Genomic DNA, 14,954 nt, shown 5'->3' on the forward strand with positions numbered 1-14,954 from the left:
AGTTAACAAAGGGTTAGAAGCCTACCTCAGGAGCTTTTTAGGAGACAGTCCTCGTGACTGGGCACGATGGCTGCCCCTGGCAGAGTACGCTTACAATACCTCAGAACACACTTCCACCAAGATTTCCCCCTACGAAGTGGTCTACGGCCAACCACCTCCGAGGATGATGCCATATGAACCAAGGGTCACCAAGGTTCAAGCTATTGAAGAAGAAGTAAAAAGCAGAGAGCTCGTAAATAAATTAGTCTGCGAAAATTTAAAGGAAGCTCAAGAAAAGATGAAATTATATGCAGATCGGCATAGGACAGACTGTGAATTTCAGGTTGGTGACAAAGTTGACCTTCGCCTTTGTCCCTACCGTCAGATGTCAGTAGTTGTAAGGAGGAACCTCAAGCTCTCTCCTAGATATTATGGCCCTTACACCATAACTCAGAGAATCAGCAAAGTGGCATATAGATTAGATCTACCACCTGATTCACATATCTTTCCGGTATTTCATGTTTCATGCCTCAAAAAGACTTTGGGAGAACAAGTACAACCATCAACAAAGTTGCCGAGACTTACCTCCAAAGGACATCTCGAACCCGAGCTAGAGTTTGTTCTCAACAGGTGTATCTTCAAGAAGGGACGAACGACTGGTGTTGAAGTACTAGTTCAATGGAAAGGAATGAATGAAAATGATGCGACAAGGGTGGACCATGAAGAACTGAAGAGGCGATTCCCTGACCTTGAGAGCAAGGTCTTCTGAAGAGGGGGGTGTTTTATGTTCGGCAGAGTGAAGGAACCCTAATCTTAGGGTTGTTGTTTGAATTAGATTGGGTCGGGTCTAGGCCGAGCTTATGGGCCTTAATTTATATTGCTTTGGGTTTTATTTATGCTGCTTTGGTTAATTTAGTCCAGCAGCTACTCCACGGGCCACGTTATACGCTGGTTCCAGTTTGTCATGCACCATATTTCTATTCAGTTATTTGTTATTTAGTCCCTGTTTGTTTCCGTAAGTGTAGTGGGTCAGTCATTATTTGACTAAGTCCATGTAAAGCTCTATCTTTAGGGCAATTTTCAATGCATGAGGTATCAGATTCCAGAATTATTGTGTTTACAATTATGGATGTTAGGAACCTCGAATTGCCTACCATATTACTCAGATTTACAAGTTACAACTTAGCTTGAATCATAACATGAAACGAGAGAACTGGGTCTCGTGGAATTGTTCGGGTATGACAAAGAATTAAGTTTAATTCCTCCCCCAGCATCATCAGATAATTGGGGTTGGCTAGATGATGAACGTGAGGGCATGACGGAAGAGGAATACTATTCCTACAGGGTCAAGTTTTGAAGACCGATGTGAGCAACTAATCCCTTTTCTTCCACCAAATTTTGCAAACCCCCCCTCTTCTCTCTCTTCTCCTGTATGCGCTTAATTATTTCATCATTTCGACACCTTCGTTGCTTTAGGGCTTTGATATTGACCTCATTCTTGGCGTCTCTTGTTTTCACCAAATTCAGCCTTACAACATGGACAAAAAGATTTGGGATTACGAAGGGTATTCGCGGCTTGCAATCGAGGAATACAACTTTCGCTTCAAGATTTCTATTATTTTATATATATATTTTAAAAAATATCTGTTTTGTTCAACGTCCTCATTAATATCTCCTCTTCCATGATTTTCAAGATGACATTATTTGGTGTGTAGGATGCAAATGATGGGTTGGAGTTTGTGTAGGTACTGAAGGCAATGGGTCAGGTTGCCAATGCAATGAGGTTTAATTTAACCCTTGAGGCTAGGGATCTTGCTGATGAATGCAAGACTAAGATCTATCAAGCTGTGGTATTATCGGGGTTAACTAAGGATGCAGTGTCATCCTTTAGGCTAAAACCTCCTGAAGATGAGAAAGGTAAAGCATGTTGGTTCCAATAATATTTCTAACAGTTTGCGGCCATGTTATGAGGTTATTGCATCTCCGAGCAATATAGTGCAAGATAGATAAAATATCTAACTTATTTATACCTATGTTAAGTCGAGCTCCTATGTGAACATTGGCTCAAACTTGTTCAATCAAGGTATTACCCACAACTAATTGGACTAGGCCATGTATGGTAATGATCTCAATCAGAAGATTCGAATTAATACTACATTATATATAGTTGCACTTGCATCCCATCAAGGTTGATGGGGGTACTCATTTTTTCATGTTTCAGAAAATCGAAGACTCACAATTCCCTTGGCTTTGAATTTATAATCTATAAGGTCCCAAAATTGTATCTATAATCTTCTTTGTATTGTCTCTCTATTCCTCCACATGCATGCACTAACTCTGCTTGCACTAACTCCTTATTCAGGCCTCTTGCCCGCTAATAATTTTTTTCACGATCCACAAACAATTGATATTTTTCGATCATTGTCTCCAACCTCTTTAGTCTTTGCAGTCAGTTCTTCAAAAGCTTTTGTTAGTTAAGGTTAGATGAAGCTTCTCCTAGAAGTTGGTCAAGTTAAACTTGATAACCTAAACAAGAGACTTTTTGTGGGCATTAGTACGCCATGGTGTTTGAAAATGTGGGCTTGTGGTTTTATATTGTTACACTTGATAATCTCAACCACAAAATCTTTCCTTTAAGTTGCTATAAAAAACTGCTAGATTTACTTGTTTTCTACTAACTTACTGGAACCTTACATTTATTTAGTATAATACTGATTGTTATTTTCACTAACTTTCTGCGCGCATGTCAAGAAGTTTTAATTTAAGTGAACTATATGGTTTTTAGGGTTGTGTTTTATCTCTTATTTTTTTTTATCATTTCATGTAGGTTGCAGTCGTGGAAAAGAATGGTTTTGGGAAGATCATCTTTGCAGTGGTTAGTATGTTTATGACTTGTCAATGATCATCTCTGAGTTACTGGACTGATAAGTATGCTTTGTCAATGATTGATTATTCCATGTTATATTGCTGGTATAATGATGCACAAGATAAAGCCTTTATTCATAATTCGTGTCCTGATGCGTTCTCAAAATATTCAAGATTTCTGTCTGCTTCTTTGCTAGTTGGACTAATGGTACTAGTCTTAATTAGTTTCTTGTCACGCAGTTGCATTGACATACATCTATATGAAGTTCCTTTTTCTTTCTTTTCTTTTCTTTTTTTTTTTTCCTTCTTTCTTGAGATATGAATGCATGAGTTTTTAGCTTTCTTATTTACAATGATCTCCACCTCCTCCGACTAAAAGAAGAGGGAGATGGAAGGAAGGTGAGTGAAGGTACTGCAATGAAAGATGCTGGGGTTTTCTATCGATTGCTGTTTTATTACAAGAGTTTTCTTTTCGTTTAAGTTAACTTTAGGACATATTATGCATATTCTTGTCACCTTTCATCATATTTTTATACCCCAGTATTGAAACCAAATTCATATCAGAGGCAAATTTAAGGCCTTAAACCAGGGCCCTTTCTGAATGTCAAGTTCTTGAAATTTTAGAAAAAGCCTCTTAGTGGTCCACGTGTTATTTGATTTATTGCTTTTACCATCAACTTTTGTAATATATGTTGAAGTATTATCCCAAATCAAAGGAATTTATTTTTATTTAATTTTACCGACTTACGCAGAATGTCACCATATAAACTAAGTACGTTCCATTTGGTTTTATTTCTTTGTTGCTTTTTTCTGGTCTAATATGTTGAGTTTGACCATAAGACTTTTCAGGGGTGTCAAGTTCACGGTGTTTAAGATGGTTGAGATGTGTTTAACTTTTTAGATTAAAATGGATGAAATAGGTTGAGATGAGTTAACTTCTTTTATGAAAAGTTGAAAAAATAGTGGGTTCTGTAAATGATTTGTTTGAAATGAGTTGAGTTTACAACCAACCTTAGTCATCAGAATGTTGGTATAATATTTGGTTGCTTGATTTTGTTTGAAAGATTGGGTTTTTTTTGTTTTTGTTTTTTTTTTTTCTATGCAAACAAATTTCATTAAAATAAAACAGGATACATGTTAGGGATGGGGTTCCCAAAAAAATATCCCAATAAAACAACCACAATGCAAAAGTGGTGGAAAAAAAGGAAAAAAAAAAAGGTTTTGAGACTAATTTCTTAGTATCTACCAAGCCCTATTAAGAGGGTACTGTCTTAAAAGACGTTTAGAAGGTAAGCTTCCACTGGAGACGGTGTAAGCGGGTGCACTTCAGTACATTGTCTGTAAATGTTTTTTAGAAAGATCCTTAGTCCCTTTTACAATATCACTAGTTAGGGAAAGCGATAATTCGGATAGACTGACATTAGAAGAGTAGATCCGCGGTGGAGGAACAGTCAACCCGTGCCTTCGGAGTGATGTGTGAGGGCCATGCATCAGAGGAATGGAGGTGGGGTTGGGCCAATTTGAAGGATTGGAGGGTGAAGAATTTGCTGGTGCAGCACGTGTAGCTGGCGGAGCTGGTGGAGGGCGGCAACACATGAAGACCATGCGCGGAAACAAGTCACGCATGAGGGCCATGCTTTTCAGAAAATTTTATCCAAACAACTTTTCAGATCGATCTATTACTTCCAATATCCATATACAAAATCTAAAAATAACTTTATCTAATGAAAACAAAGCTCAAATTTTGTTTCGACCCCTTGTGCTCTTCCTTTTTCTAACTTTATCTAATGAAAACATAGTTGAAACTTTATCTATAGGGTTGCAATTTTGTACAAACGGGAGTCACAATTGGTTTCAATAATTGATCTGGTATAGTCAGATCAGGTTGTTTCTTCTTTTTGATATGATTGTTGGCTTCTCAATCGCTTGTGATCAATGGAAACGGAAGAAATGGGTCTTGTGGAATTGTTCGGCTATGAAAAAGAATTAAGTTTAATTCATCATTATGGTTATCAAGATGACGAACGTGAGGAAATGACGGATGAGGAATACTAGTCCTACAGGGATCAAGTTTTGAAGACCAATGTGAGCAAATAATCTCTTTTCTTCTAACAAAATTTGGCCCCATTTTTTTCTCTCAGGTGCGCTTAATTCTTTTATATTTCCGTCTCATTCTTGTTTCCACCAATTTGAATCCTACAACTTGGATGATAAGATTAAGGATTACAAAGGGTTTTCACAGCTTGCAACCAAGGAATACAATTGTGGTTTATGTTATTCTCTTTATATAAATCTTTTTAAGAAATTATCTACTTTGTTCAGTGTCCTTAGTAATATCTCGTCTTCCATGATATTAATCATGACACTATTGGTGTCTAGGAGTTTTTCAAGGCTCTGAAGGCAATGGTTTAGGTTGCAAACATAGTCAGGTTTTATTTAACCCGGATCTTGTTGATGGGGCAAGACTAAGACCTTTCAAGCTGTGGTATTGTTGGGGGTACACCATACAATTACAGTGTCATCCTTTAGGCTAAAACCACTAGAATATGAGGAAGGTAATTGGACTAGACCATGTTTCATTATGATCTCAATTAGAAGATTTGAATAGTATATTGTAGTTACACTTGCACCCAATTAAGGTTGATGGGGGCACTTATTTTTTCATGTTTTGGAAAATCAAAGACTCGCAATTCCCTTGGCTTTGAAACTATACACTATAAGGTCTCATAGTTTTCTCTAATCTTCTTTCATGTATTGCCTCCACATGTATGCACTAACTCCTTATTCAAGCCTCTTGCCCTCAGATCAATTTTTTTTTTTCTCACGATTCACAAACAAATGATATTTTCTAGTCATTGTCTCCAACATCTTTGCAGTTAACTCTCCAAAAAATTTTTAGCAATCAAGGTGAGATAAAGCTTCTACTATAAGTTGGCATGTTAGACATTTAATGATACGTGTATGACTTTTAAGCTCCTAATAATCTGAGGTTGCCTAATCCAAATTTATAGAATATTGGTTAATACGCACGAGAGAAGTAGTTACCTATTCTTACTCCTACTTTCATGGGAAGTGGAGTGATGGTTACTAAAGAATTGACAGTTATCAAAAGGAAAATTGTCCTTTCTCTGCCCATTAATAAAGAAACATACGATTTCTATCATTTGTATGTGACTTTTTATTTCAGAAGGGCTAAGAGAGAGAAACTTATTTCCTGGTGAATTCTACATTTAATTCGATCAAAATTTTTAATTGAAGAAATTGCTATAAATTCCGGTATGTTCTTTATTTATTGTGAAAATTATGAGAGTCAAGATCTTGAGATTCATAAAATATGTCATGTCTCAAAAAGGCTCTAGCAAATCTTAGCCCTCAAGGGAATTGAATGGTTTACATTATTATATGTGTTTATTTGCATTTACATATGTTATTTGTCGGTCATAGTTATGTCTTATTTATATTTCAAGAGTTATTGGTGGTGGGTCATGTTGGTCGTGTGTAGTTCAGTAGAATAATGTGCTTGTTGCCCAAGTCCTTAAGTAGTATAGTTATCTAAGCATGTTGCTTAAGGGTGGAGTCGTGTAAAAATCATATTTTGAAATCTGTTAGGAATCGATTACATTTATTAGCTCTGTTTTTCAAGTAATGGTATCAAGAAATTCAAAGTAAATTACTGTGCGAAGGTTTGGTCCCTCGAAGTACCAATTTTCTTGTTATTCACTAATTATATAAGAGTCATTACAGTGGTAATAACACCAGGTTTGGTCCCATGGTGGAAGGCACATTCCTTGTAGAATTAGCTGAGACCATTGCTTAGCTAAAAATCGAAAACAAAGAAATGAAAGAGGCGCAATAGCAACTAATAAGAGCATAGTTGAGATAGCAAGGGTTGTTGGAGGAATTGATTCAGACCCTCAAAAAGTTCTTAGCTCAACAATTCTTTACTTATTACAATACCCCAAACCCTAAAAAAATTCACCTTGCTTCCTTCCACATGGAAGGAAAGGCTCTCACATGGTACCAATGGCTATTGGAATCTCATCCAGTCCACACTTGGAATGAGTTTGTCCGAGCTATGCGTGTTCAATTTGCTCTGACACCATTTGATGAACCAGTCGTAGATTTTACTAAGCTTCTGCAAAGGAACACTATAGTTGAGGAGTACCAAACTCAATTTGAGTTACTCTCCAATCGCATCCTTGGCTTCACTGAGGACTTTAGGGTCAAAACCTTTCTTAGTGATCTCTTTGATGACATACGCATCATGGTAATCATGTTTCAACCCACAAACTTACCCACAAATTTTGGTTTGGCTTGGGAAGAGGTATGGCGTCAGATGCAGTCACACAGATCCTTCAGCCAAACCCCATAAGGACCTAATTATTCACAACAATTAGGAAACAATTTCTTGAGATTACTTGGTCCTAATCAAACCACAACCCCAAAACTCCTTGGCCCACCAATCCACAACACACCTAAACCAACTTTACCTATCTAAATAATTACCTCAGCCCAAATGAAGGAGAGAAGAGATCATGGCCTCTGTCATTATGGTGACGATAAGTAGTCACTTCGATATAGGTGTGTGCTCCCAAGGTGTTCTTGCTTAAAGGATTGGACAAAGAGAGGATGAGGAAGTGCATGATGAAAATCTTAAGGAGGACGTTGTGGAGGAGACATAGGAAGGTGAAGTGCCAAAAATTTTACTACATGCTGTCTTGGGTACAACTGCACCAAAAACCATGAGACTATATGGAATGATAGGAAATTAGCAAGCTATAGTGTTAATAGACACAAGGAGTATTCAACAGTTTTGTGGATCCAGATGTTGCGAAATGTGTTAATCTATCCCTAGTTGAAGGTAGAAGATTGACTGTTATGGTAGCAAATGGAGACCGCCTACCTTGCGAGAGTTGCTGTGAGACAACGCAATTCAGCCTACAAGGTCATGTTTTTTCTACCACTCTTTATTTATTGACTCTTGGAGGTTATGGTCTTGTTTTAGGAGTAAGTTGGCTATCTACATTGGGACCTATCTTATGGAGTTTTTCAAAGCTTACCATGAGTTTCAGCTAGTGTGGCTGAACCATTCAATTAAGGGGACTCATTCCTTCTAACCCGACAGTATAAGGAGTGGAGGAATTCTGTGCAAAACAAAAAACTATTGTCAAGGGTTTGGTCGTTCAATTGGTGGAGGCAATAGGGGAACCTTCTTCTACTAAAATCCCTCAAGGATTACAACCTCTGTTGAAGCAATTTAACACTTTTTTTTTTCAAGAGCCTAAGGGGCTGCCGCCTCACTGGAGTCAATATCATAAAATATTCCTAAGGGAAGGTGCAGACCCTATTAATGTTTGACCATATTGCTATCCCTACTAACAAAAAGAAGAGATTGAAAGATTGGTGAAGGAAATGCTGAACAATGGAATTATTTGCCCAAGTCAAAGCTCTTACTCATCTCTAGTCCTTCTCATTCGCAAGGAGGATGGAAGTTGGTGAATGTGTGTTGACTATAGGGCACTCAATCAAGTTACAATCAAAGATAAGTATCATATCCCTCTCATTGATGAGCTTTTGGATGAATTATGTGGAGTTGTCATTTTTTCTAAACTAGACCTAAGGTTGGGGTACCACCAAATTAGCATTTTTCTGGATGATATTCCTAAAACAGCTTTTCAAACACACCAAGGCTACTATGAGTTTTTAGTATTGCGCTTTGGATTCACTAATGTACTAGCCACATTTCAAAGCCTAATGAATGACATTTTCTGGCCATACTTGCGAAAATTTGTGTTAGTATTTTTTGATAACATTCTAGTGTACACAAGTGCATGAATGATCATATTTCCCATCTAAAAATTGTTATAGGTATTCTACACACTCACCAATTGTATGTTAAGATGTAAGTGTTGTTTTGGGTGCCTTGAAATTGAGTACTTAGGGCATATTATTTTTGTAGATGCTATCAAAGCCGATCCCTCTAAAATAGCTTGTATGCTCAAAAGGCCCATTCCCATTACTCTTTGTGCCCTTAGAGGTTTATTGGGCCTCACGGGATATTATCAAAAATTTATCAAGGGTTATAGCACTATTGCTGCTCTCTGACTCTTCTCCTACAAAAAGATTCCTTCCATTGGGATGACAAAGCCACCCAAGCATTTACTTAAGCTAGCCCTAACTTCCCCACCCATACTAGGCCTACATAATTTTATTAAAACTTTTGTTGTGGAGTGTGATGCTTCGGGAGAAGGTATTGGTGCAATACTTGAAAGGCATCATTTGGCTTAATTTAGCCAAGGTCTTAAAGGCAAGAATCTCACTCTCTCCACTTATGAGAAGGAGATTCTAGTCTTGGTAATAGCTGTAAAGAAATGGTGTGCATATTTACTGGGATAGAAATTCAAAATATGCATTAATCTGTAGGCTCTCAAATATTTGGTGGAACAAAGAATTGGAACCCCAGTACAACAAAAGTGGATATCTAAGTTAATTGGGTATGAGTTCATAATGGAATACAAGGCAGGTCGAGAAAAAAAGGCAGCAGCTGCCTTATCTAGACAAGTCCCTCGTAGGAATCAAGCTATGCTATCTCCATATCCCAACCCAAGACACTATGGCTCATCAAGATGAAGTCAGCTCACTTAGATGACCCATAACTTGGTACAATCCATCGTAAACTACAAGAGGGAAAACACATAGATGGGAAACACAAATTATGGCATGATATTGTACTGTACAAAGGCTGGATTCGTCTAGGTGGTTCCACGCAACTCCTTCAACTAGCCCTAATGATAACCCATTAGTAGGACACTCCTTTTACCATAAAACGCTAGCCAGAGTCAGAAATTTTTTTTTACTAGCCTAGCATGAAGGCTACGATGAAGCAATATATCCGAGAGTGTGAAATTTGTCAACGAGACAAGATCGAGCATTAGCACCCAATAGGTCTCCTCGAGCCACTTCCAATACCCGACTAGCCATGGATAGATCTCAATATGGATTTCATCGAAGGGCTTCCCCCATCCAATGGTAACAATGTCATCATGGTTGTGGTTGATTAGTTGACAAAGTATGCAAATTTCACCGCCTTAAGCCACCTTTACACTGCTAGCATTGTGGCAAGACACTTTGCTGACAACATCTTCAAGCTCCATGGTAACCCCAAGTCCATCATCAGTGAGAGAGATCCTATCTTTATCTCCAATTTCTGCTCTGAATTGTTTCACCTGTAACAAACCAAGCTCAATCTGAGTATGGCTTACCACCCACAATTGGATGGACAAACAGAAATAGTAAATTAGTGTTTTGTTTGGAAGGATACTTTTGCTGTTTCACAGGTGAACAACCACAGAAATGGAGTAAATGGCTTGCCTTAGCCGAGTATTGGTACAATATGTGTGAACACTCCTCTACCAAATCTACACTTTTCAAAGCATTCTATGGTTTTCCCCCTCCCAAAATCCTTTAGTTCACTCCAGTACAACTAAGGTCTAAGCAATGGAAGAAACCCTTAAAGGAAGAGATGAAATTTTGAGAGTATTGAGAGATCACTTGCGGGAATCACAGGAAAGGATGAGAAAAATTCGCCGATCTGAAGCAAATGGAGCAAAGCTTCGAAGTGGGTGAGCGGGTTTATCTCTGGCTTAAACCCTACCAACAACTCTCAATTAGTGCTCGACGGAACCAAAAATTGGCTCCTAGATTTTACAGGCCTTTCAAAATCCTCCCAAAGTTCTTTCTGCTATGCCCATTTAATTCGGCATGATCCTCTGGATGACGCATTTAATATGATATGATCATCTATTTTGTCCTAGGGTTTAGTGCCGTCAATATGGTGTATTCCTCATCCTTTTAGGTAGTAGATTGATCTCTGCTCCGAGGCCTCGAATCTAGTTAACCGAGCCAAGAGCCTTTTAGTCGGGTTGACAAATGGCTTGGCCAGTATGGGCCCCAGGGTATTGGGCTCAGCCTCTAGGTCTTTTGGGCTCGGGGGAAAAATCCCCTAACACTCACTTTTAAGAGGTCTGATAATTTGGAGGTAATTGGCTATATTGTTTTAGACTTTACTGGATGTGTTTATAGTAGAAAGTCAACTTTTGGTTATATATATCTATTGGTTGGAGCAGCAATCTCATGAAAAAGTTCAAAACATAGTATCATTGTTTCTTCCACAATGGAAGCTGAATATGTGGCATGCTTTGAGGCCACGGTTCATGGTTTATTGTTGCGAAATTTTGTCTCAAGACTTGAAATTTTCAACACTATTGAGAAGCTGCTGAGAATTCATTGTGATAATTTTACAGTTTTATTTTTCTCCAAGAATGACAAATAGTCTAATGGTGCTAAACACATAGAGTTAAAGTATTTTGCTGTTATGGAGGAAGTTCAGAAGCAACGAGTGTCTATAGAACATATTACTACCGAGCTCATGGTTGCAGATCCATTAACTAAAGGGTTACCACCAAAGACATTTAAGGAACATGTTATGATGATGCGTATTGATTGTAACCCTTAATGCCCATTATGTTTTTGGATGGCAAATGTTTGTTTATGTTATTAGACATTTGGAGATCTCATTAATTATATTTTTGATTTTTTCTATTTTCCATTTTGTATATACATCTATGAGATTAGACAAATGATAACAGGAAGTCTTTGACAAAGACAATTTTTTGTTGGACCAATTTTGATAATTCTCATTCATGAACCATGGTTGATTGGGTTGCTAGTGTTGTGGTACATTGATGAAGTAATGAAAAACAGAGCTTTACACCTATTCGAAGAAATTCAACGAAAGTAAAGTTTGTGTAAAACTCATCATTGTATTACTATTGCTTTTCCGTCTTGAATACAAGCACAACAGTACAGTATTTATAGGCATATTTATCCTATATTTCAAACTCATTTACATAAAGAAAATAATAATAAAAGTCCTGTATTCGGTTACAAATATATTCAGGAATCTTCTACTTTATTCTAGTACGTCTATTGTGCAATTCTGTTGAGAGTTTGTTGTAGAAGCTTCTTTGGATGCTGAGTCACTATGTGCTCTATTATCCCCCCTTGCTTCAAGCGACATAGGAAGTATGGTAAGACTTGAACGCAGTAATGAGAAACAAGCAGTAGATAAGGGCTTTGTAAGAATATCAGCCAGTTGATCATGGCTAGAGATAAAGGACACATTGAGTGTTTTGGCTGCCACATGGTCCCTCACAAAATGAAAAATCAAGGTCCACATGCTTTGTTCTAGAATGCAAAATAAGATTCACAAAAAGATAAGTAGCACCCATATTATCACGTACCAGAGTAGGAGGATCAGCAAGACAAATTCCTAATTCTTTAAGAAGGGATTGGAGCCATAATAATTCATAAGCAGTATTGGCAACAGACTTGTATTCAGCTTCAGTTGAAGAATGTGCAATCGTGGGTTGCTTTTTGGAACTCCATGCAATTAAATGAGAACCAAAAAAAACACAGAAACCACCGGTGGACTTCCGATCATCCAAACAACTAGCTCAATCAGCATCAGAGAAGGCTAAAAGTTTAGGAGAAGAAACTGGAGAAAAATGAAGAGCAAAGGCAGTAGTTAAACGAAGATACCGAAGTATTCATTTAACAGCTTGCCAATGAGAAGTGCGGGGACAATGCATAAATTGGCAAACTTTGTTGACAACGAAAGAAATATCAGAACGAGTAAAAGCAAGATACTGAAGACTACCAACGACACTACGATAAAGCTGTGGATCCTCAGAGGTGGATCCATCAAGAGCACTCAGCTTTGTTGAGGTAGCCATGGGGGTAGACACTGGTTTACATATGTCCATATTATCTTTTGATAGTAAATTAGAGATATATCGAGATTGAGAGAGAAATAAACCAGTGGAGTTATGAGTTACTTGTATTCCTAGAAAATAATGTAGAGGGCCTAAGTCTTTGACAGGAAAGGTATTTCAAAGAGCTGTAATGAACTCAATGACAATCATGGGATCAGAGGCAGTAACTATGATATCATCTATGTAAATGAGTACATAGACAGTTGCAGAACCAGATTTAAAAATGAACAAGGAAGAATCAGAGACAGATGCATGAAAACCCAAGGCAAGTAACTGTGAACTTAGTTTAGAAAACCAAGCTCGTGGGGCTTGTTTAAGCCCATAAATGGATTTTTTGAGTTTACATATATACTAAAGGAAGTCAGAATTAACAAACTTGACTGGTTGATGCATAAGGACGTCCTCCTCTAAGTCACTATGGAGGAAGGCATTCTGAACATCGAGCCGGTGCAAGGGCCAGTGTCGAGAAACTTCAATGGAGAGTAATAAATGGATGGTGACAGGTTTCACCATTGGGCTAAAAGTCTCAGAGTAGTCAAGACCAGGCTACTGATGGAACCCTTTAGCAACCGAACGAGCTTTTCAACGCTCTAGAGTACCATCAGCATATCTCTTGGTCTTGAGTACCCATTTTGAACCAAGAATATTTTGAGAAGGATGAGGAGGAACCAGGGTCCACGTTTGATTGTGAAGGAGGGCCTCAAATTCACTGGCCATGGCAGCACACCAGGCAGGGAATTTGGAGGCCTCAATGTATGTGGAGGGTTCCCCAGGAATAGATGTAGTTTCGGTGAGATGAGTAGAGGGCCAGGGTATAGTTCCATCAGATCATTGTTTTGGTCAATGGGTGTTTGTCTTGGATCAAGTGAGCCTAGAATGGGTATTGGACCGATGCTCAGTGGAAGAAGGAGGTAAGGAGGAGACCACTGTAGGTGTAAGTTGGGCGTGGAATCAAGAGAGGTGGGTAAAGGGTCAATCTGTGAAGAGAAGGAAGTATGGGTTATGGAGATGGGTGTTGGCGCTACCAAAGTAGAAGGGGGATTTGGGTCTGAGGAGGAAGACGATATTTTGGAGCTGGGTATGGGAGTTTCACACGAGAGAGGAGGCTCAGTTGGTAGGCTGGGTATGGGCGGATCGGGTTGGTGGGCTTGAGTGGGCCTAGATAATGTGGGAATAATAGATGGAGGGAAAGAGGGAGTATAGGGCCGAACAGAGAGGAGGTTTAGAAAGGTAGATCGGGTTGGGCCAAATTTACACATGCTAGGGAACTAGTGCTATTAGAAAAGGGAAAATTAGTTTCATCAAAATGCACATCACACGAGACATAAATTCTACCAGTTGGAATATGAAAACAATTGTATCCTTTATGATCAAATGTGTAACCAAGAAAGATACAGAGTTGAGAACGCATATCTATTTTATGTTTATTAAAAGGACATAAATTAGGCCAACAAGCTGAGGCAAAAATGCAGAAAAAGGAATAGTTAGGAGTTTGAGTAAAGAGAATTTGAAAGTTTGACTGATTTTGTAAAATTGGAGTGGGCATTCGATTAATAAGAAAAACAACTGTTTGAAAAGCATCAACCCAAAATTTAGTAGGAACAGAGGACTGAACAAGTAAGGATAGTCCAGTTTCTACAATATGACAGTGATGCCGTTCAATACTACCATTTTGAGAATGTGAATATGGACATGTTATGTGATGAGAAATACCAAAATGTTGTAAAATTTTTGGAAGTGGGTGGAATTCACCACCCCAATCCGTTTGTATGGCAATGATTTTAGAAGAAAAGGTATTTGTTATATATTTAACAAAAGCCAAGAAAATAGTAGGTACATCAGATTTAGCATGAAGGGAAAAAAACCAGATGTATTTACTAAAGTCATCGACAGTCGACAAATAATAACGAAAACCATTAGAGGAGAGTACAGGCGCTGGTCCCCAAACATCTAAAAATAAAAGTTGAAAAGGTTGGGAGGATTGAGATGGTGAGGGAGGGTGCAGGAGAGCATGGGCTTTTGCTTGGAGATAGGCAGCACATGGTGTCATATTATTTCTTGTAGTAGTAACAGGAAATTGAAATTGTTGAATGGTAAAGGTAGTAATACGTGAAGACGGGATGAATGAGACGAGAGTGCCAAATTTGAGGGGAGGTGCGGTCACCAATAAGAGCATGTTTGGAAGAAGAGGACATGGCCTGAGCATCAGCAGGAAGCACATATAAGCCATCCTTAATGGGTCCTTGAAGAAGAATCGTCTGCGTGCGCAAATCCTTC

This window comes from Carya illinoinensis, chromosome 9 (assembly GCF_018687715.1).
Source record: "Carya illinoinensis cultivar Pawnee chromosome 9, C.illinoinensisPawnee_v1, whole genome shotgun sequence".
Lineage (NCBI taxonomy): Eukaryota > Viridiplantae > Streptophyta > Magnoliopsida > Fagales > Juglandaceae > Carya > Carya illinoinensis.